Below are 21,245 nucleotides of genomic sequence, written 5' to 3' on the forward strand. Positions count from 1 at the left end.
GGTCAGTCACATCTAAATGCTAAGCTATCAGGTGCTGCCCCAGAAACCCAAGTGTGGGTCCGCTCCCTGTCCTCGATGCGCAGCTCCACGGCACGTCACCTCCTGTTCCCTCAGTCGCCACGCTTGGCCCTGACTCCCTTCTCCAGGTGAGCTGTGGCGTGGCTGCTTTGGCTAGCCCCCCACTGCCAAGGTCTCCGTGGGAGGGGCCACGGCAGGTGCAGAGGGCTGCGGGGTAATAGCGACACAGATGCAGAGAAGAAACGTATGGACACCAAGGGGGGAAAGTGGTGGGGAGCGGGTGGTGGTGTGATGAATTTAGAGATTGGGATTGACATGTATACACTAATATGTATAAAATGGATGACTAATAAGAACCTGCTGTATAAAAAAATAAAATAAAATTCAAAAATTAAAAAAAAAAAAAGAAGGCTGCGGGATGGGAGAGCAGAAAGGGCTCACACAGACCTGACCTGGAATCCAGATTCTGCCACTTACCAGCTGTGGGACCTCGAGCAAGTCACTTCACCTCTCTGAGCCTCTGTTTCCTCTTCTATAGAACAGCAATACCACCACCTAGTGGCATATCTAGCATATATGATGCCTGGAGCGGGTCATTAAAAAAAAAACAACACTCCTTCCCCCCTACCTTTGGCTTTATTCAGATATAATCCACATCCTATATAATTCACCCATTGAAAGTACAATTCAATGTTTTGTGGCATAGTAATTTAAAAACTTGTGATGGAATATATATTGCATGATTTCGCGTTTTGACCATTTTTAAGTGGCCTTAATGACGTTAGCACCTCCTCTTTATGACAAAATGATCTTCTGTGATGTCGGTAACAGTCATCTTCTGGATTGGTTCTTTGGTTTTAAAACAAGCGAGTAACAAGTAAAAGAGAAGCATATGTTTCATTTTTAAAGATGTTATCTGAATTCAGGAAGGTGTTTCATGTGTGAACTAGAATTTGCACTTATTTGAACAAAAATAGGACACCTCGAGGGTTCCCCCATCTCACTGTCCTAAACTGTCCACACAGGGACTTCCCTGGTGGTCCAGTGGTTAAGACTACGAGCTCCCAATGCAGGGGGCACAGGTTCAATCCCCGGTCAGGGAACTAGATCCCACATGACGATCCGCTCGGCGAAAAAACAAAACCAAAACCAAAACTGCCCATACAAATCAAAATGCCAAGATTTTAGGAGGTAACTCCAGCTTGGCGTCCTCGTCTCGGGGCCCCCCTTGTTTACATGGACTCTGCTGTTTGCACGCGGCGTACTAAACACCAGGGGTGTGTCAGTGACTCGACCTGCACCCGGAGAGGGTGACGCCCGGCATCTAGGAACTTACTCCCAAAACAAATGTGGGGAGCTGAGTCTGGCTGGCTGTGTGGCTGGGCGTTCTCAGAATGAATTGCCATTTAGAATACAATGTTTATGAAGGGACAAGTATCAGGAATAAAAACGTGCTGCTTTGAAGTATGCGTCTGTTCTGAAAACTCAGCGGTAACTAACGGCAGCAACTGTTTGGAACTTAGGCCAGCGAAGATATTTTGGGGGAAGAGTACTGCGATGGTGAGGATAAAAAGCAGTCCAACTTGTGGTCGATTTCATTCTTGGCTTCGGGTCTGTGTAGATGAGATACAGCCTCTTGTCGCCTCCATCAGGGCAGCTGCTCCCCGACCCGCCGGGTTGTGGATGAGCCTTGGAGTTCAGGTGCAGGAAGAGCCCAGCACGCCCCCCGGCTCATCCTGCGTCGCGGGCTCTGATACCTAACTGGTGCCCCAGCATGATCGACACAGGCCGGTGCTGCTCTTGCCACTGACAGGTCTCTACCTCACACTTAGGAATTTTTCTAATCTGGGGTGTGGCTCTCGCTCAGGCATAAGTCACTGTGTCCCCACTGAAACTCTTCTCCAAGAGGCCAAGGAATATGGAATTGTCAGCAGTCGAACTTTTTATTTATTTATTTATGATTTTTGGCTGCGCTGGGGCTCTGTAGCTGTGCGCGGGCTTTCTCCAGTTGCGGCGAGCGGGGGCTACTCTTCGTAGCTGTGCTTCGGCTTCTCATTGCAATGGCTTCTTTTGTTGCGGCACACGGGCCCTAGAGCACGCGGGCTTCAGTAGTTGCGGCGTGTGGGCTCACTGGTGGTGGCGCACGGGCTTAGTTGCTCCGCAGCATGTGGGATCTTCCCCGACTAGGGATCGAACCCTTGTCCCCTGCATTGGCAGGCGGATTCTTAACCACTGGACCACCAGGGAAGTCCAGCAGTCGAACTTCATGATGTTTTTCTATGTAATTTTCTGGGTAACCCACGTTGCTCTGAGCCTTCTGCTTTGGGAATATCAGTTGAAGCTCACGTAAGATCCCTTTTTATTAAAACCCTCAAAGTAAATTCCACCTATGAGGTGTCTGCCTGGTACAGACAGTAACGGAACTGCCAGGTATTTAAAGATGGGCTGGGGGCAGAGGGTTCCCGTGTTAGCTGTGTCTAGAGTGATTTAATACCAGATGAAATCCTGACACTGTCCTCCCAGCCCCTCCTCCCCGGTGCCAGAGCTGCGCCTCACATCATCCTTGGGGTCTGGGCATCAACTACACGCTGACCTGCCTGCCAACCATGGCACAGCCGGTGGGGCAGATGCTCACACCCCAATTCGGGGAGGAAGACCTGAGGCTGAGCGAGTATCCAGATCTCATGCAAACCTCCCAGCCGCCACGTCCTTCTTGGCCCCGCGTTTGGACACCAGGACTCCCCTGAATCGTGTGTCTCTTTGTTGGGGGGGCATCCCTGGTACCTCTCACTTGGCACCGCGCAGGCCAGTTTCTCTGGGACTGTTCCCCACCCCTTGGCTGTCAAAGTCTGAGGTCAGCTTTGTTCCAGGTCTGTCTGGGGTTTTCTGGTTGCGCCTCCTCTTGGGCCCTATATCAGTTTCCTGGCACTACCGTGACAAAAGACCACAGACTGCGGGGCTTCAAACAACAGGAATTCATTGTCCTGCAGTTGTGGAGGCCAGAAAATCAAAATCGGGGTGTCTATAGGGTGGGTTCCTTCTGGGGGGCTCTGAGGGAGAATCCGTCCCCTGGCTTGCTCCCGGCTTCCGGGGGCGCCGGCAATCCTGGGTGCTCCTGGACTGGTAGTGGCCTCGCTGCATCTCTGCCCGTTTTCACATGGTGCTCTCCCTGTGTTCTGTGTCCAAATTTCCCTTTTCTGATAAAGAAACCAATCATTTGATTGAGGGCCTTCCCCTCCCCCAATCCAATATGACCTCATCTTAACTATTGCGTCTGTAAAGACACTATTTCTACATAAGGTCACCTTTTGAGGTTCTGGGTGGACATGAGGGCCCCCATCTCTTCCTGATTCACAGCTCACATCTTCTTGGTGACCCATCAGGGTGAAGGGCCCGGATGAGATATCTTCCCAGAGGGGCTGTCTGAGTCTTGTGGTGCACGGGACCAGGGAGGGGAGCCAGAGGCTTGAGAGGTGGCCTCTCACCTGGGGAGGGGATGCGAAAGGGAGAGGTTGGGGGAGGGGGAGGGGGGGTCCAGGGCTAAGATAGGAGCCCAGCAGGGGAGGGGAAGACTCTTTTTAATGTGGCTTCCTGCTTGCGATGAGAGAGACAGAGAGAGAGAGAACTTGGAGCCAGCTAGGCGGGATCTGAACTTGGGCAGTTCTCTGCTCAGATCTGGAGTTGGGGTCCTGAGAGACGGGCTGTGTCACTCTTAGCCCTGTACCCCAGATCCATTAAATCAGACCTGTGGAGGTGCAGCTGAGCTGCAGGCCCGTCAGGTAGGGGCACCCCTCAGAGACAGTGACCAGGGCAGGCTGCTCAAACAGACGACCTTGAAAAGCCCTTCGTAAAGACATATACCCGTCTCTGCACAGCCTGGGATGGGAGGTGAGGCCGGGGGGTGCGGGGTGATAACTCATGGAGTATGGAGGGGCTTGGGCAAGGGAGTCGAGGCTGAAATACTGTCCTCGGGACCTGCCCCTGACAGCCTGCTTCTCTCTAATTACCCAGGTGACTGTGGTGATAAATCCTATTCAGCTAAGTCTGGGTGCCTGGCAGGCTGAGCATCAGACGCAGCCATGCTGGACCCTGCTCTGGCCGTTAGCAGCCCTGCCCGCTGCGTGGACCCTCTGGGCCTTCCCCCTGCTTTGCAATCCCTCCTGTCCCTTTGGATGGACCCCGTGGGAGAGAGGAGCCAGGTGACCCTGATTGCCCTAATGTACTCTGTTATGAGCTAAAATGTCCTCCCCACCCCGGAACCTCAGAATGTGACTCTATTTGGACATGGGGTCTGTGGAGAGGGAATTACGCTAAAGTGAGGTCATAAGAGTGGGCCCTAATCTAATATGACTGGTGACCTTATGAGAAGAGGAGATGTGGACATAGTCTCGGAGAGAGGAAAACACCATGTAAACACACAGGCAGCCACCTGCAAGCCTAAGAGAGAGACCTCAGAAGAAACCAACCAGCCAACTCCTTGATCGGGGACGTCCAGCCTCCAGGACTGTGAGAGGATACATGGCTGAAGCTGCCCTGTAGTCAGCAGTACTTCGCTGTGCAGCCCCTGAGACTGATGTGCACTCCCACTCTGCTCCGGGACCCCTGAGCCAGCTCGGAACGACTCGTGCAAGTGGTCGTTTTCAAGCTTCATTTCCTTAACCACCCAGCTGTCTTTTCCAGATGAAGCCTTATCTGACAGCTTAGTGTACCAAACGGAAAATCAGGATTATTCCAGTTGATTGAAGGCGAGGGAGGAGCTGCCTGCTTCCACTCTTTTGACATCCTTATTCTCACCTAACCTGTCGGCCCTTGGTGCTTTCCCTAGAGCACAGGTTATGAACCACGGCACCGGAGGGTTATACCCATTTTGCAGAAGCACCGTCAGTCTGGGGCTGGCAGTAATAATGTGAAATCCGTCACTTCTTTCCATCTTGGTGTCTACTCTTATGTTTCAAGGTTTCATTATTACAGAGAATCTGTAATATTCTTGATATACTGATTCCCTATCACATGTTCGGAGACTCAGTCTAGGATGGAACGCTGGATTGCAGTCGGATGCTGGGGTTCAAGGCCCTCCTCCACCACTAGCTGGGTGCCCTGCGAGCAAGTCCCCTGACCTCTGTGAGCCACAGATTTCTCATCTGTAAAGTGGGAATCGATGCTAAGATTTGTGAGCTGGGAGACAGCTTAGGGGAGTAGAATAAACACGAGTTTTGGAGTCAGAGAGACCTGAGTGTGAATTCAGCTCTGCCACCTCTTAGCTGTGTGGCCTTGGGTACCTGGAGTCACCTCTCTCAGTTTCCTTACCTGTAACATGTGGGTAATCAGGGCAGCCTCTAGGGTTGTCCTGGTGTTGCTGAAATTTGGTGCCAGATTAAATCTTGGAGGCAGAGTTTTGGGTGAAGTAGAAAGAAATAGCTTTATTGCTTTGCCAAGCAAAGGAGGCCACAGCGGGCTAATGCCCTCAAGCCTGTGTGTCCCGCTCTGGAGGGGGGTAGTGAGGAGTCTTATGGTGTTCAAGGAGCAGCGCGTGACCTGCTCGTGCATATTCTTCTGATTGGTTGGTAGTGAGGTAATCAGGAGTCAGCATCATCAACCTACTGGTTCCAACCGGTCTGGGGTCTATGTGCTGGTGGGCAGCATGCAGTTAACTTCTTCCACCTGGGTTTCAGTATCTGCAAAACAGCTCAAAGGACATGGCTCAGAATATTATCTGTAGTCCTTGAGGAGGAACTAAAGGTCCTTGACTTGGTTTAATGGCTAAAGTATCATTTTGTCTTGCTTGACTGTTTTCTTTCTTTCTGCATTTTCTCAATTCTCTGATTAAATTTATTCTTTGACTAAAGTTTTTCTACAGACAAAAGGCAGGCAGAGGACATGGGTGGAGGTCTATTCTGGGAAGACCTCATAGGGTCCTGCTCGGTTATACTGGGGATTCAGAAGATCATGTCTGTAGAGCGCCTGGCCCAGAAATTCTCATATAGCAGGTGCTCAACTAAACCCAGTTCTCTCTTAACTCTCCTTTCTTTCTAGTATGCCAGGGATTGGCACACTTTTTCTGGAAAGGGACAGAGAGTAAATATTTTAGGCTCTGCGGGCCACACAATCTCTGCTGCAGCTGTTCAACTCTGCTGTTGCAGCAGGAAAGCAGCCACAGACAGTATGCAAACAAATGAATGTGCTGTGTTCATCCGATTCAACAGTGTGCACTTGGAGAGTTGAATTTCCTATCATTTTCATGTCACAAAATATTCTTTTAATTTTTAAAACAAATTGAAGATGTAAAAACAATTCTTGCTTGTGGGTTGCACAAAAACACAATGGGCTGGATGTGGCCAGTTGGCCATAGTTTGCCAACCCCTGTGTTGGACTGTGAATGTCTCCAAAACATGTGTAATTTCCTTTATATTGTGAGTGCCTCACGGAAGGCTGGACCTTTGTAGCCTCCAGTGAGAAAATGAATGTCTATCTCTCTCTTAGAGATACAATTGTGGGAAATACTTGTAAATAGGTATGTGATCAGGCAGGCATATTGCAGGTGCTCAAGGTGCTTTTGGAAAGAATGAAGCCTCTTCCAGGGGAATTTGCATCCTTCAAGAGGAGGCAGGGAGAGCTGGGAGCCAGGGTAGGAGAGAGCTTGGAAGTCCCCGTTAATTTCGGCTGTGCAGCCATTCCCAACTCAGCCAGCAGGGGGCGCCGGGGACCGCTTTCGTCTGGGTGGCGGGAAGTGGTGCAGCTGCGCCCTGCCAGGAGATGGGAGACGGCGGCGAGATGGACGAGATGACTTCCGAGCGTCGTTTCTGCCCGGTGAATCTCAGCTCTTTTTTGCAGAGGGAGACGCGGGGATGAGCTGCCTGGAACTAGCTAGCAGCAGTCGGGAGCTTGGTAGAGCAGCCCCCTTTCCCTGGAGGTGAAATAAAATGAAAATCTTCCCCTCGTTGCGGTGGCTGTCATTCTGGAGTTTCAGCGTGTTCCCTTTATCACTCCTTGTGGTTAGGAGTGATAAAGAAAAAACGTATGTGTTTATAGAGGAATTAATGGTGAAAAAAAAGCCAGGGCTTTCTTTAATTAAAGGCAGGCCCGGTAAACGCATGACAGATACCGGGCAGAAAGGAAATGGTAAGATTGAGCCGGGAGTGGGCACCAAGGACCTACAAATGACACTCTGTTAGCCTCTAAAACCTCAAAGAAACCTGCGAGGCGAGACTGTACGACTGCCCCCAACGGCTGCCTGTGTTGTCTTGGTTGGTGATGATTCCATCCGTGAAGACGGGATGGAGAAATATCACAGACAGGTCCACGGTGCAGGGTAGTGTTTCCAAAGCATGGACTTCAGACCAGCAGCAGCAGCCTCACCTGGAAACTTCTTAGAAATGCATATTTTGGGGAGCCACCCCCAATCCCCTGAATCAGACCCTGGGGTTGGGGGTTGCAGTTGGGCCCTAACAAACCCTCCAGGCGGGTGTGATGCACGCCCAAGTGTGAGGACCAGTGGGGTCCCGTAGCTGTTTTCAGCCTCAGCTGCACGTTGGAATCGTTCACCTGGCTTTTTAAAGCCTTGAAGCGGGCACCACAGCCCAGAGCCATGACATCAGGCCCCTTAGGGTTGGAACCAGCTTTTGTGGTTTGTTAAGACTCCCCCAGGTGATTCCAGTATAGCCAAGGTCGCACCCACTGGTGTAGTCTAAAGTAGTTCTGGGGTTAGCCAGACCCAAGTTCAAAATCTCAGCTTTATCACTTACTAGCTGTTTGTCCCTGGGCAAAGCATATCACTTCTCTGGCCCACAGTTCCTAGTCTTAGAATCGAGATAATCTTCCCTCCTTGCAGGATTGTTTAAAGATGGAATGAATGTTGCAGTAAGCATCCTGTGTATAGAAGCACCTAGGACAAGCACCGGCTCCCAGTGGAGGTTCAGCACATGATAGCTCTCCTTCCCTGCTCCCTTTTCTTGGACAGTGGAATTTTTTAGAGCAAGGACCACATTATATTTTACTTGCATCCCCAGGGCATTATCAATCCGTTATGTATACCTCGGTCCTGCGTGAGGGCTGGGGAAGTGAACATCTGAGAGGTTTAGCTACGGGACTTCTTTTTTTTTTTTTTTTTTAATTTTTATTTATTTATTTATTTTTGGCTGCATTGGGTCTTCGTTGCTGTGCGCGGGCTTTCTGTAATTGCGGTGAGCAGGGGGTTACTCTCTTCATTGCAGTGCGCGGGCTTCTCATTAACGTGGCTTCTGTTGCGGAGCATGGGCTCTAGGCGCACAGGCTTCAGTAGTTGTGGCTCGCGGGCTCTAGAGCGCAGGCTCAGTAGTTGTGGTGCACGGGCTTAGTTGCCCCACGGCATGTGGAATCTTCCCAGACCAGGGATCGAACCCGTGTCCCCTGCATTGGCAGGCAGGCTCTTAACCACTGCGCCACCGAGGAAGTCCAGCTACGGGACTTCTTATCTTACCGTCTTGCTGGGACCAGGCTGGGGTGACCTTTCTTTGCTTTGTCTTAACCCAGGTCAGCCCTGATGTCTGTTTAAATGCACCGTCCCCTTGACCTTTAGGACTCTATCCCGATACAAAAAGATTGCCAGCATGCTAGGATATGGGTGCAAAGATGTTTATTGGTGCATCGTTTGCCCTGGAAAAAATTGGAAACATAACTTTTCCAATAGGTGAATAATAGAATAAATTATGGTGCATTCAGTATTATGGCGCATCAGAAACCATTAAGAAGAATTAAGTAGATCTATATGTATTGATCTGGAGAGGGTTGTACTATATATTATTAAGTGAAAAAGCAAATTGCTGATTCATGCCTGTGACGTGATTTCTTTTTGTTTTTCTTTTTAGGAAAAAGCCTTCCTACTGTTGCAGGAAGCGGAGCCCCTTCCAGGGCCCCAGAGTGGGCTCTTGTCTAACACTTGGAAATGAATTGTCCGAAGAGACACACGTGCTGACAAAGCAAGAGACTTTATTGGGAAGGGGCGACCAGGCGGAGAGCAGCAAGGTAAGGGAACCCAGGAGAACTGCTCTGCCACGTGGCTCGCAGTCTCAGGTTTTACGGTGATGGGGTTAGTTTCCGGGTTGTCTCTGGCCAGTTGTCTTGCTTGGCACATAGTCTGACTCAGGGTCCTTCCTGGTGGCGCGCGCATCTCTCAGCCAGGATGGATTCCAGGATGAGGGCTTCTGGGAGGTTGGTCGTCTCCTCCCTCTTTTGGCTCCTCCTGAATTCTCCTGGTTAGTTTTCAGCGACACCCTATGCCTTATCAGGACCTCCTGCTGTGAGACAACTCAGGCAAGCAGGCCTGGCCACAGCAGGTGGTTTTGGTCAACAGTTCCCTAACACTATAATATGTGTACCCATCTGTGTGTGTGTCTGAGTGTCTGTGTGTCTGTGTGTCTGCGTGCATAAAGAAAAGCAAAACGTGAAAGAATACATTCCAGGCTGTTTGAATTGGTTTCTTTGTGGGATTGGTGAGCGGGAGAAACTCATTCATTCATTTGTTCATTCATAATCTCATTCATTCATTTGCTCATTCATGATTTCATTCAATTAATATTGATTTAAGGTCTGCTACGTGTCAGGCATTGTAGCCCTGGGGATACAGCCATGAACAGAACAGACTAAATTGCTCTTCCATGCAGCTGGAGTGACCGAGTGTCCTGGTGTGTGCCCTGGAGTGCCCTGGTTTTAGCGCTGAAGTTCCATTGTTGCAGGAAACTCCCCAGTCCTATGCAAACTAAGATGGGTGGTCACCCTCTGGAGCTTGCATTTTAGCATAGGGGAGACAGATAAACAAATATTAGAGGATGGTAGGTATTTGGTGGTAAAAAAGCTGTCTTGGAGGTCTTCCAACTCACCTGCCCAGGCACTGAGGTCCCCCTTTACGTTCTGACCGGCTGTCAGTGATGGAAGGATGCGCTGAGCATCTTGACCGCCCCAAGGGTCGTTGGCCAGCTCTCCGTTTTGCTGAGTTGGAAGTGGGACCTAATTTGTTAATTACGAGTAGATGGTGAGCTCTCCTCGTACTTGGATTAACCTAATGGCCTTCCCGGCACGACTCGGATTCAGCTGTAGGCATCACTGCAACTTTTAATAAAATGATTTGAAGGACCATTAGGAGACACTTCCCGTTACTGGGCAGATAACCGCTTGGCAGCTGAGCTGAACAAACACTTGGGTTTTGGTTTTAAGGCACTACGCTTACTCTTTTAGCCATGCTTGAGGGCTTGATGGCCTTTTCGGCTCTAACCCAATTTGCTCTGCTTTGTAAGTGCAGCCAGGAGAACATGCCTCACAAGCTTCGAGGCTGGAGCAGATGCTCCTGGTGTCCTGCCCATGTCCCCTTGGTCCCAGGATCTTCAATCTTTGAGCACCTGTGACACCTGAGACTCTGTCTAGGGCTTTCCTTGCTGGCCTTTGCATGGCTGGGAGAGCTGGGGGGATGTTATGAGTTGAATTGTGTTGAAGTCCTATCCCCGTACCTGTGACTGTTGGAAATAGGGACTTTGCAGATAACCAAGTTAAGATGAGGTCATTAGGGTGGGCCCTCATTCAATACGATTTTGATCTTATGAAAAAAGGGAAATTTGGACACGCACATGGGAAAAACACTTTGTGAAGATGAAGGCAGGGATCAAGATAATGCACCTACAAGCCAAGGAATGCCAACAATCGCCAGCAAACCCCCCAGACACTAGGAGAGACTTATGGCATGCAGTCTCTCTCCCGACCTCTCTTTGACCCTGGACTTCCAGCCTCCAGGACTGGGAGACAGTAAGTGTCTGTTTTTGAAACTGCCCAGTGTGTGCTACTTTGTTCAGCAGCCGCAGGAAACTAACACAGGGGGCTAACACACACACCCACATGCAGGGAACATCCTTCCACCGGTGACTGATGGGAGCTGTGGATAAGTCCCCTGGCTCCCTGGTGGGGTACCCTGTCTCCCAGAGGGCCCTGGCAGGTGGAGCCCGGTTTGCCATGGTGATCACCTGTGACAAGCACATCCTGTACTGGCTGCCCTGCCCAGTCTCATTTCTCATCCCCTGCCTGTGTTTCCTGGGATCCTGTCCCAGGTAAGCACCTGGCACTTGAATTTCCATCTCAGGGTCTGCTTCTGAGACAGGCCTTGGCGAGGGAGTCTTGACCACTGGCACGCACATGTGCACGTGTGTGTGTGTGTGTGTGCATTGTGCAGTGTAAAGATCTTGGCTCACAATTTCCGCCGTGTGAGCAAGGTAACTTCATGCCTGAATTGAGCCCTCAGCCTGTTGCCTTGGAGACTGGCCATCACCTTCGTCTGCGGGGTCCTCGCCAGCTCCTTCCCCCGGGACTGGGGCCTCTGTGAGCTGAGGCCTGATGGGGTCACGGCTGTGTGCCACCACCTTTCTGGGCTGACATGACCTGGTTGTTTTTCTGGTCCTTGGGTCTGGTTCCTGCAAGTCAAGGTGGCAATGTTTTTCTGGTCCAGCTCTGTCTTGGCCACTGCAGGGGCCAACCTCAGCAGCTCCGCCACCGCACAGAGGCCTGATGCTCTCTGAAGGGGTCCCCCACTTCTGAGCTCCTTCCAGGAGCACGAGCAAAGCTGCCACGCGCTCTGTGCCCCTGGTGGGTATCTTCCTTCAGGAGATGGAGCTGGCCCTGGGCTGCGCGTGGCTGGCCTCATGGCAGTGTGCCCCTGGGCAGGCCACTGCATGGCCCCATTTCCCTCTCCCGTGGCACTGACCGAGACTTGCATTCCCGGTGCAATCGTGGCTGGGGGTCCCTGGGGCAGGAAGAAAGACCTCCTCACTGGGATACAGGACATGACTCAGGGCCATGTGAATTTGAAAATTACACCAGTAACATACAAATAGATGAAAAAACTCCAACAACACAGAAATATTTGGAGTGATCCGTGAACGTTTCCTTTCACTTTGTCCCTTGATGGTATTTTCTTTCTCAGACTATTATATAAGTGTGAATATAGATCTAGACACAGATAGATATAAACAGATGTAGATATAGATAGATAGCTATAGCTTAGATGTGGACATCTCTATATATGTAGACACAGATTTGGATAAAGACACAGACATAGATAAAGGTGTAGACATATCTATAGGTATAAATAGATACGGAGAGTGTATTTTTAAATACGAATGCCATTGTGTTGTCTGGGTGATTATGTGACTTTCTCTTATCCCTAGATGATGGTCTAGAAAGTTTTCTGGACCAAGCACATTTATACCCACCTCATTCTTTTCAGCCAGTCCCCTGTGAATTGGCAATCAAGTTGCACCCATTTCTTTCCCAGCTTTCCCATACAATGCTGCAACAAACAAATTTTAACAAACTCTTAGGTCTTTATGTGTTTGGGCAAGTCTTTCTGTAGGAGGGATTCCTGGAGGGAGAATTCCTGAGTTCAAAGGGAAGCACATTTCAAATTTGGGGAGGTGCTATCCAACTGCCCTCCAAAAAGGTTGAACCAATTTCTGCCCCCTGAGTAATTGAATTTGAATATTAAAAAGGACTCTGACCTCCTTTTGTACTTTAAGCTGGTGAAGTGGGACAGATCAGTGACATGTAAATAGGTTAGGGTGGAGTAAGCAAGTCTGAACTGGCTCCCACTCGGTGATGCTTTGTCGTTTCTTTTTAATGCATGTATTTGAAAGAAAAGACAAACTGCATTTCTTTCATGTGTTTTATAATTTAACACTTCTCTGATAGATACAAGACTTTCCTTTCTACCATGGCAATTTTGGAACCAGTGAGGTTTTCCTGTATCAATCACAGGTGATTATAATGGAAGATGGGCCAAATGTTTACATAATTATAATTCAGAGTCAAGAAATTTAGGTTTGATTCCATTTTACCTGTAGGATCAGCCCCCTAAAAATGACCGACTGTTGAAACTTATGCCTGGAATTGTGAAAATGCAATGTGACCTTGAACTTTAAGGTTAAACCACTCCATTTTCCTTCCTCGTTTTCATTCTTCCCAGATTTTCCTAATGGAGAAGAAATGGTGCCTGTATTTGGGGTCACCTGGATGTGAGAGGGTGTCTATTTAACTATCCTGGCTTCTATCCTGCACTGTGGTACTTGCAGATAACAGAACTGGCTCTTCTAAGTTGCATGTGTGCCCACAATTAGAAGAGATGTCTAGGGCTCTTCAGAAATGGGCCAAACTTGGACACGTTTAGGGGTGGACGGGAGAAGTCCTTGCTCCGAGAATATTGTTTCAGAGATTGTCTATTTATTATTATTATTTTTGAAGGACGGTAGACATGCAGGAAATCCTGCTCAGAGGAGAAAGAAGAGGTGGAGAACGGAAGAACAGACAAGGCTGTGCTGAGAACTCGCGTGTTGTAAGGATTCACAGGGCTTTTGTTGATGTGCAGACTCCAGAGCCCCACCCAAGAGAGGTGGCCTCTGTCGATCTGGGGTGGGGCCTTGGAATCTGAAACTTTAGGAACAGACTGTTCCATCCCATTGATGTTGGACTTGGCCTTAGGTTTTGCATTGGCCAACGGCATGATAGCCAACATGGCCCAAATGAAGGCTTGAAGTGGGCTTGCTCTCTTGCACTTCTGCAACAGCCATGAGAAACATTCCCTGGGTCACTGCTGGTCCTTGAGAAAGGAGGGACAAGGAGCAGAGTCACCTCAGGCCCTGGAGTCCTTGCAGCCCTGCACTTTGAAGCAGAGCTGCCCCAGTGGAGTATGCGAATGATCACTTAGTATTGTGTGCCTCTTGGGATGGTTTGTTACACATCAATAGCTGACAGATATCAAGTTTTTTTCTATGTGCTCATCACGTATGTTTGACCCCACTACCACAATTACTAAGAAAGATGTTTACCTCTCTAAAATCTTCACCAGACTGTGTGTTCAGAGTGGGCAGAAATTATATTAATCTTGTTCACATCACCTAAAATTCTACCTGGCACATGGCAGGACCTCATAAAGTACCTATTGGACAGTGAAAGATGAACAAATGAAAGGAAGAAAGAATAAATGAACTTAGGTTGCCCCAGTTCCTTGGCTGTCCTTGGATCCTTCCAATTACATTTTCTTTCTTTCTTTTTGAAAAATTACTCTAATTTTAGCCAGAGTTAATTTTTATTATCTGCCAGAATCAAACATGCAAAAACCCCAAAGCTTAACGAATACATACGAGCTCAGTACTCAGTTGACTAAGCACTGCCCCCTCATCTTTGGTTTGTTTCCTGTTTATAACAGTCTTGTGATGCATGACTTCTTTCCCTTCTTTGGGAGGACTTGAGGATCAGACGTGCCAGTGACATGCTCATGTCCCCTCAACCAGCAGGTGGTGTGAAGGAGACGCATCTGTATCTCCAGCTCGTGGTCCAGGGTCTTCCTCCAGCAGCTTCCCTTCCCAGTGGGTCCTGCTTCTCCCTGACACGCCGCGGCTCCGTCTCTGAGAACCTATGTGTAGTGTTTGAGTCTGTTCCTCTCTCCAAGAACATGTCTTTGTCCCCTGGGGTGCAGGAGAATAGAGTGTTCCTTTTTTATGGCCAGGAAAACATTAATGAAAAATGAACCATCAGTGAAATTAATTTCAAAGATTTACGCATTCCCCGTGACTAACAAGCCTGCACCTGTTCATTTGACACCCTTTATGAACTTCCCCCCACCCCCTTTCCCACCTTCTTAAAGTTTTCATCCTTCCCAGAAGGCATCTGGTGGGTGTGTTGAGCAGTTAAATAAACCTACAGTGGGATAGAGACATGGCTTGTTAATTTGAAAGGCTGCTCTGCTGCGTCACAGTTATGGTGAACCAGGCTGAGCAAAGTTACCATCCGGGAGTTGCTGGTTGGGTTTTTACACTCCATGTAAAAGGCCCCAGTTTAATGGGATAAGAACAGACGCTCATTAGCTTTCCCAGGAGCTCTTCCACCTTCCTGCATGGGTCATCTTCTCTCCCATCCTCCTCTTCCTCTGTGTCACGACAGGCACCTTCGTTGGATAAACCCAAAGAGAGAGGGTCACTTGTTTCCCCTGGCTCCCCTCCCCCATCCGTCCACTGTCCTCGGCTCCAGCATTTTTCTCTCCATGCCACTGGCCCTAAATCTTGTCATTATTTCCTCGTGGCTTTGGTGGATGGAGACTCGATGGGCCCTTTCTGGTTGGTGGCTCTCAGAGGTCGGGAGCTTGCCTTCTGGACTTTGTGAAAAGCTCTAGAGAAATCCAAAATCGTGACACCTGGGCTTCTTTGGACATGACCACCTGTTTGCTGCCCACCCTCGTGTCCGCACGCTTCATTCTCATTTACCTACTTTCAGCAACATGAAGGTATATCTAGATCTGAGAATGTCCTAGACTCTTTGTCTTCTAGCCTTTGTATGAACTTTGCTTCATACAAAGTTCATACGAAGTTGAACTTTGTTACCCATCTCCCTCTTTTTTTTTTTTAATTAATTAATTTATTTTTTGGCTGTTGGGTCTTCATTGCTGCGCGTGGGCTTCCTCTAGTTGCAGTGAGCGGGGCCTACTCTTTGTTGCGGTGCGCAGGTTTCTCATTGCCGTGGCTTCTCTTGTTACGCAGCACGGGCTCTGGGCACGCGGGCTTCAGTAGTTGTGGCTCGCGGGCTCTAGAGCGCAGGCTCAGTAGTTGTGGCGCACAGGCTTAGTTGCTCCGCGGCATGTGGGATCTTCCCGGACCAGGGCTCGAACCTGTGTCCGCTGCATTGGCAGGCGGATTCTTAACCACTGCGCCACCAGGGAAGTCCCTACATCACGGTTTTGGTGTATGACACTTGGGGCTGGGTCATCCTCTGTTGGGAGGGTGTCCTGTGCACTGCGGGAAGTGTAGCAGCAGCCTAGCTTTCATGCCAGGAGCACAGCCCCCCACAGTTGTGACAACCAAAAATGTCTTCAGACATTGCCAGTTGTCCCTGGGGTTGGGGAGGGGGACATTGCCTCTGGTGGAGAACCACTAACCCGCACCATCAAAATCAAAGACCATGACCTCGCCCTTGGCCCTGGGATTACATGGCAGCTTTGAGCTGGAGCTGGGCTTTGTTCTGTGTGGCTCGGATAATGACAATGATAATGATAATGATAACATAATAATCATTCTTAGAGCTGACATTGGCTGTGGTTACTGTGTCAGACACTCTTCTAAACCCCTTTATCCTCTCAACAGCCTCACAATGTAGGTGTCACTATTACCCCCATTTTACAGAAGAATAAACAGAGGCACACAGAGGTTAAGAAGTTCAGCCGGGTTCACAGATGCTAAGTTATAAACAAGATCCAAACCCTGTTGTGCTCAAGGGCTTGTTCTAACCCTCAAGGCAGTGGTGAGCACTGAGTGGTAGTAAGACGGAAGCACAGGGACTTCCCTGGTGGTCCACTGGCTAAGGCTCTGTGCTCCCAATGCAGGGGACCCGGGTTCGATCCCTGGTTAGGGAACTAGATCCCACATGCTGCAACAAAAATATCCCGCATGTGGCAGTGAAGATCCCGCGTGCCGCAACTAAGCCAAATAAATAAATAAATATTAAAAAAAGAAGAAGAAGAAGAAGAAGGAAGCGACAGGCGAGATTTGCACGTAAGAAGAGTGACACTTGAGGCCAGGGTGGAGGCTGAATCCGCAGTGGACCAGTGAGGCTGGAGGCAAAACTGCTGCGGAACCCAGCTCTGGAGGAAGGAGCTACAGCAACCCAGACCAAGAAGCAAGTTGCCTGGAAGAATGGGGCTGTCCATTCATTCATTCATTCATTCATTCACTGGTTCCTTTCACGGTTATTTACTGAGGATTTCTCTGGTGCCTGATGCTGTTCTAGGCACCAGGCTTGGTACTGTAACTCCCCTGGTAGAGTTTATAATCTAGTGGGAGGAGATGGGCAAACAGAAAAAGTACAACAAAACAGCAGCTATGCCATCATGCAAACCAACCACAGAAACGCTTAGATATGATGATGAATTCTAGGTAGGAAATGAGGGGGCACCGAGGCAGGTGGAGTGAGGGGTCCCTGTTCTAGGTGGGGTGCTGGGGACTCCCTGAGGGGGTGGCTGTCGAGCTGAGTGCCAGCCTGGGGAAACGTGAGGTAGGGGGTGTATACTACAGCGAAAAATCTTTCTAGCAGGAATGACTTGGAGTGTTCTAGAAGGGGCAGGGAGGCCAGAGAGCGGGGGAGCGGAGAGAGCGAGGAGGAGAGTGCCTTGTGGGCCAAGACGAGGAACTTAGTTTTTGTTTATTTATTTTATCTTATTTTAAAAAAGTGTTTAAATTAAAACAAATTTTTTTTGGAACTTAGTTTTTAGTCTGAGCGCAAGGAGAACCATTTGGAGACTTTTAAGCAGAGGAGTGTTTTGTCTGTTTTAGGAATTAAAAGGTCTCTCTGGTGGCACCGGGTGGGAATGGGGCATTCCTGTTAGGAGCAGGTGGCAGGTGCCCTTGGGGGCCTGAGAAGATGCAGCCAGAGCTGGGAGGAGGGGGTGTGGTCTTCGGGCAGGAGTGGTTGGACCACTGCAGCTCCGAGGAGGAAGGAGGGCATCACAGTCAGATTCCGGAGCTGCTGGGAGGGCACCCCCTTCCCACCCACAGGAAGTCAAAAGCTGGGGCTCAGACCCAGCCGGGGCACCTGGAGATGCCCTGCAGGACCCCCCAGCAACAAAGTCACGTGGCCTCATCCACCACCAACACATCTGCCTGCTGGAACCTTCCTCGCCAATTCTATTTTTGCTCCCCTTGGCAGCTCTGTGGAAATTAAAAGGCTATTTGCAGTGACTAATGATGCTAATTCTGATCAAACAATTTAAAATTCATCCTTCGCCATATCAGAGACCCACTAGGGAACAGAATTAACACATCATTTGTGGCAATTTCTATGACGGTTGGTGGAAAACAAAAAAGACATTAAAATTGGTCTCAATTCAAACCACTGCTCGTTAAAACGGCCTCCTTTAAAATATCCCATCTTGATCTATACAATAGCTCTCCGTCTGTTCCCGGCTTATTAGCCAAGAGGAGGGGCCTTGACAAGCTGGCTGCTGGCTCCAAGGTGCTAGAAACTTACTTGGGAGTCTTGTGGCAATGCATTCCGCTGTCCTCTGCAGCTCTGCTCACCCGGCGCCCCTTCCAGCTCCACGCCAGCCAAGCTGCCTTTGGGTCCTCCTGTCCTGAGAGGGGAATGTGGCTCTTGTTTCCAAAAGTTAAAATTCAAGAAGCCAAATACTAAAAAAAGAATCAACCTTCCCAGTCTTGCCTAAAATTGAGTCACTCACAGGTAGTCATTCACTACCTGTGTAGTTTTTGCCATATCCATATCCATATTCTATGATGTCCTGAATATGAATCCGACTCTTTTAAAAAATGAAATTAATATCTTAATTTAATTTATACAAGAAACTTTATAACCTATCTAATATATATCAATTAAAGGAACACATTAATTCAATTTTAAACAGGAAACTTTATAACACTATTGTAAGTGGAAACCCAATATCACAAACAATAAATAAACATTAAGTGTAAAAATAAATACAATGGTTTAGAAACATTTGACACTTTACTTTTTACCCCTTGGCTTTTCTATGTGAGTTTCTGTCTTTGTGTGTGTGTGACAAAATACCCACAAAAAAGGGGGCAAACAATTAAAACACATATTTGTAAGCCTTTTGACCATTAGATAAATATGAAAAAGTTAAAAAAGGAATTGCCGGGATTTCCCTCGCGGTCCAGTGGGTAAAACTCTGTGCTCCCAATGCAGGGGGGCCCGGGATTCGATCCCTGGTGGGGGAACTAGATCCCGCATGCATGCCACAACTAAGAGTCCGCATGCTGCAACTAAGAGTCTGCGTGCCGCAACTAAGAGTCCGCATGCCACAGCTAAGTGTCCGCATGCCACAACTAAGAGTCTGCATGCCACAACTAAGAAGCCTGCATGCCACAACTAAGATCCTGCGTGCTGCAACTAAGACCTGGCGCAGCCAAAATAAATAATAATAATAATAATAAAAAAGGAATTGCCAGTTGAAAATTAATAAAGGAAACCTCAACTAAAATTAGAGTCAGGAGGGACTTGCCTGGCAGTCCAGTGGTTAGGACTCTGTGCTTCCACTGCAGGGGGCATGGGTTCATCCGTGGTTGGGGAACTAAGATCCCACATGCCACGAGGCACGGCCAAAAAAGAAAAAAAAAAAAAAATTAGAGTCAGGAATGGCCTGTAGAGGTAGCTGTCACGCATTACCTCTCACCCTCATTTGGATGCACTGACCATCATTTGCACACCCCACAGGAAGAAACTACCTTGCTCTCCCAACCAGTTTACTATCCTGAAGGAAGAATTTCTCCTTACTCAGCAACAGCCCAGCCAATGAGAAGCCATGGTCATCCTGAACTCTTACTTTACTCCAATGAATCTCATTTAGAACAGCCCCTCCCAACTCCCCACTTTTCCCTATAAAAGTAGACTGTCTTACTTTTTTCTCTGGGCATGTCTATGGTTTGCTATAGATTGTGTGTCCTGAATTGTAATTCTTTGCTGTTTCCGAAGAAAACCCATTTTGCTGGTGAAATAACTGCTCTTTCATTAGTTTTAGGTTAACACAGCTGAAGAATAAAAAGCTTGCATGTAACAACGAGGACAAAATAAAGATAATGGAAAAGGAAACAATGGTATTAGATTCTAGCTGGATACATTTGCCAGTGAAGGCCATTTGTGGCTGGGGACAGGTGGAACATAGCCTCCCCTGGGGGATCAGGGGAGACCTCCCAGAAAAGGTGACCTGCTGTCCAGTAGCTGTCTCTTTGGGGTCCCACAAGAAACCTTTCAGCCAGCAGAATCTTAAAAGATTTAATTGATTTTTTTTTTTTAATCTCATATCCTGGGTCCCTGAAATTACCCAGTTCTACCTGCCTTAGGCAGGTGTGTGTGTGAACTTTGGCACTGATTTTATAAGCTCCAAGATTATGATAATGTTTCTAGTCTCCTCTCCATTCTGCCCTTCCCATCACTATGGCAACCCACAAAACAAAAAGGGCAGAAGGAAGGTCTTTTGTTTGTTTGTTTGTTTTGTTTTGTTTGTGTCTTTGGCTGTGTCGGGTCTTCGTTGCTGTGCACGGGCTTTCTCTAGTTGTGGCGAGCAGGGGCTACTCTTCGTTGCGGTGCACAGGCTTCTCATTGCGGTGGCTTCTCTTGTTGTGGAGCACGGGCTCTAGGCGCTCGGGCCTCAGTAGTTGTGGCTTGCAGGCTTCAGTAGTTGTGGCTTGCGGGCTTTAGAGCGCAGGCTCAGTAGTTGTGGCACACAGGCTTAGTTGCTCCGCGGCATGTGGGATCTTCCCAGACCAGGGCTCGAACCCGTGTGCCCTGTATTGGCAGACCGATTCTTAACCACTGCGCCACCAGGGAAGCCCCAATAAAGTTCACTCTTGGTGAGGTTCTCTCAGTTTTACAGATGCATAGGGTCATGTATCCCCCTCCCCCACTATCAAAATGAACACCTTAAAAATTCCTCTGCATCCCCCCAGCCCCAACTTGCCAGTCCTGGGAGTAAATGCCCAGCCCTTAAACTAGCTACCCCAGTGGGTGCTGCACGGAATAGAGATGAGCCCTACCTACATTACATATTTGTGAGTAAAATAAATAATCATTGTTGTTTTAAGCCACTAGATTTTGGAGTGGTTGGTTAGGCTGCAATAGATAATCCAAACAAATATATGTCCCAACAAAGGTTTTCTGCTTTGTGGAGATAAAATATTCACCTATTTTCTACCACTACATACACTTCCAATTCTGTTGTAAAATCAGCCCTCCTTATGATTCTTGATAGTTCTTAACAGTGACATCTAAGTAGAGACTTGAAGAATGAGTTCAGATGAAGGAAGGTAGGAGAAGCATTGCAGGCAACAGGAACTGCTTGGACAAACGTGTCACAGCACAAGAAGTTAAGTGGGCACCGGGAACTGGAGGCAGTGAGGTGATTCTGAAATGTAAGAGGAAGGGAAAGAGAAGTAGGGGATGAGGATGGACAGGTCAGTAGGGGTCACGTCCTGGAGAACCCGCTGGGGTGCAGAAGATTAGAAGTGGTGACTCACCGGTAATCATATAATAAACTCAAGTGGGACTGGTTCCTAAATCTGGGCTCGTCGGCCCCCAGCACGGAACCTCATCCACTGTTTTCAGCTCTGGTGTAAACCAACCTTTACGGCCCTGAAGGTTGAGTGAGAAAAGAAGGGTGGTTATAAAAGGAAATGGTTAAGACCTTAAGCTCCAAGTTCAAA

The 21,245-nt window shown here is 48.6% G+C and overlaps 1 long non-coding RNA gene across 1 annotated transcript in view; it reads left to right on the top strand.

Moving 5' to 3' along the window:
• The window catches only part of LOC137750546 (uncharacterized), an 85,221-nt gene that overhangs the window by 15,818 nt on the left and 48,158 nt on the right, over positions 1-21,245 (top strand). The window contains exon 2 of the long non-coding RNA XR_011070477.1: positions 8,862-9,018. This is a non-coding gene — a long non-coding RNA (uncharacterized lncRNA). The remainder of the gene's footprint in view (positions 1-8,861; positions 9,019-21,245) is intronic.

Source organism: Eschrichtius robustus, chromosome 16 (assembly GCF_028021215.1).
Source record: "Eschrichtius robustus isolate mEscRob2 chromosome 16, mEscRob2.pri, whole genome shotgun sequence".
Taxonomy (NCBI): Eukaryota; Metazoa; Chordata; class Mammalia; order Artiodactyla; family Eschrichtiidae; genus Eschrichtius; species Eschrichtius robustus.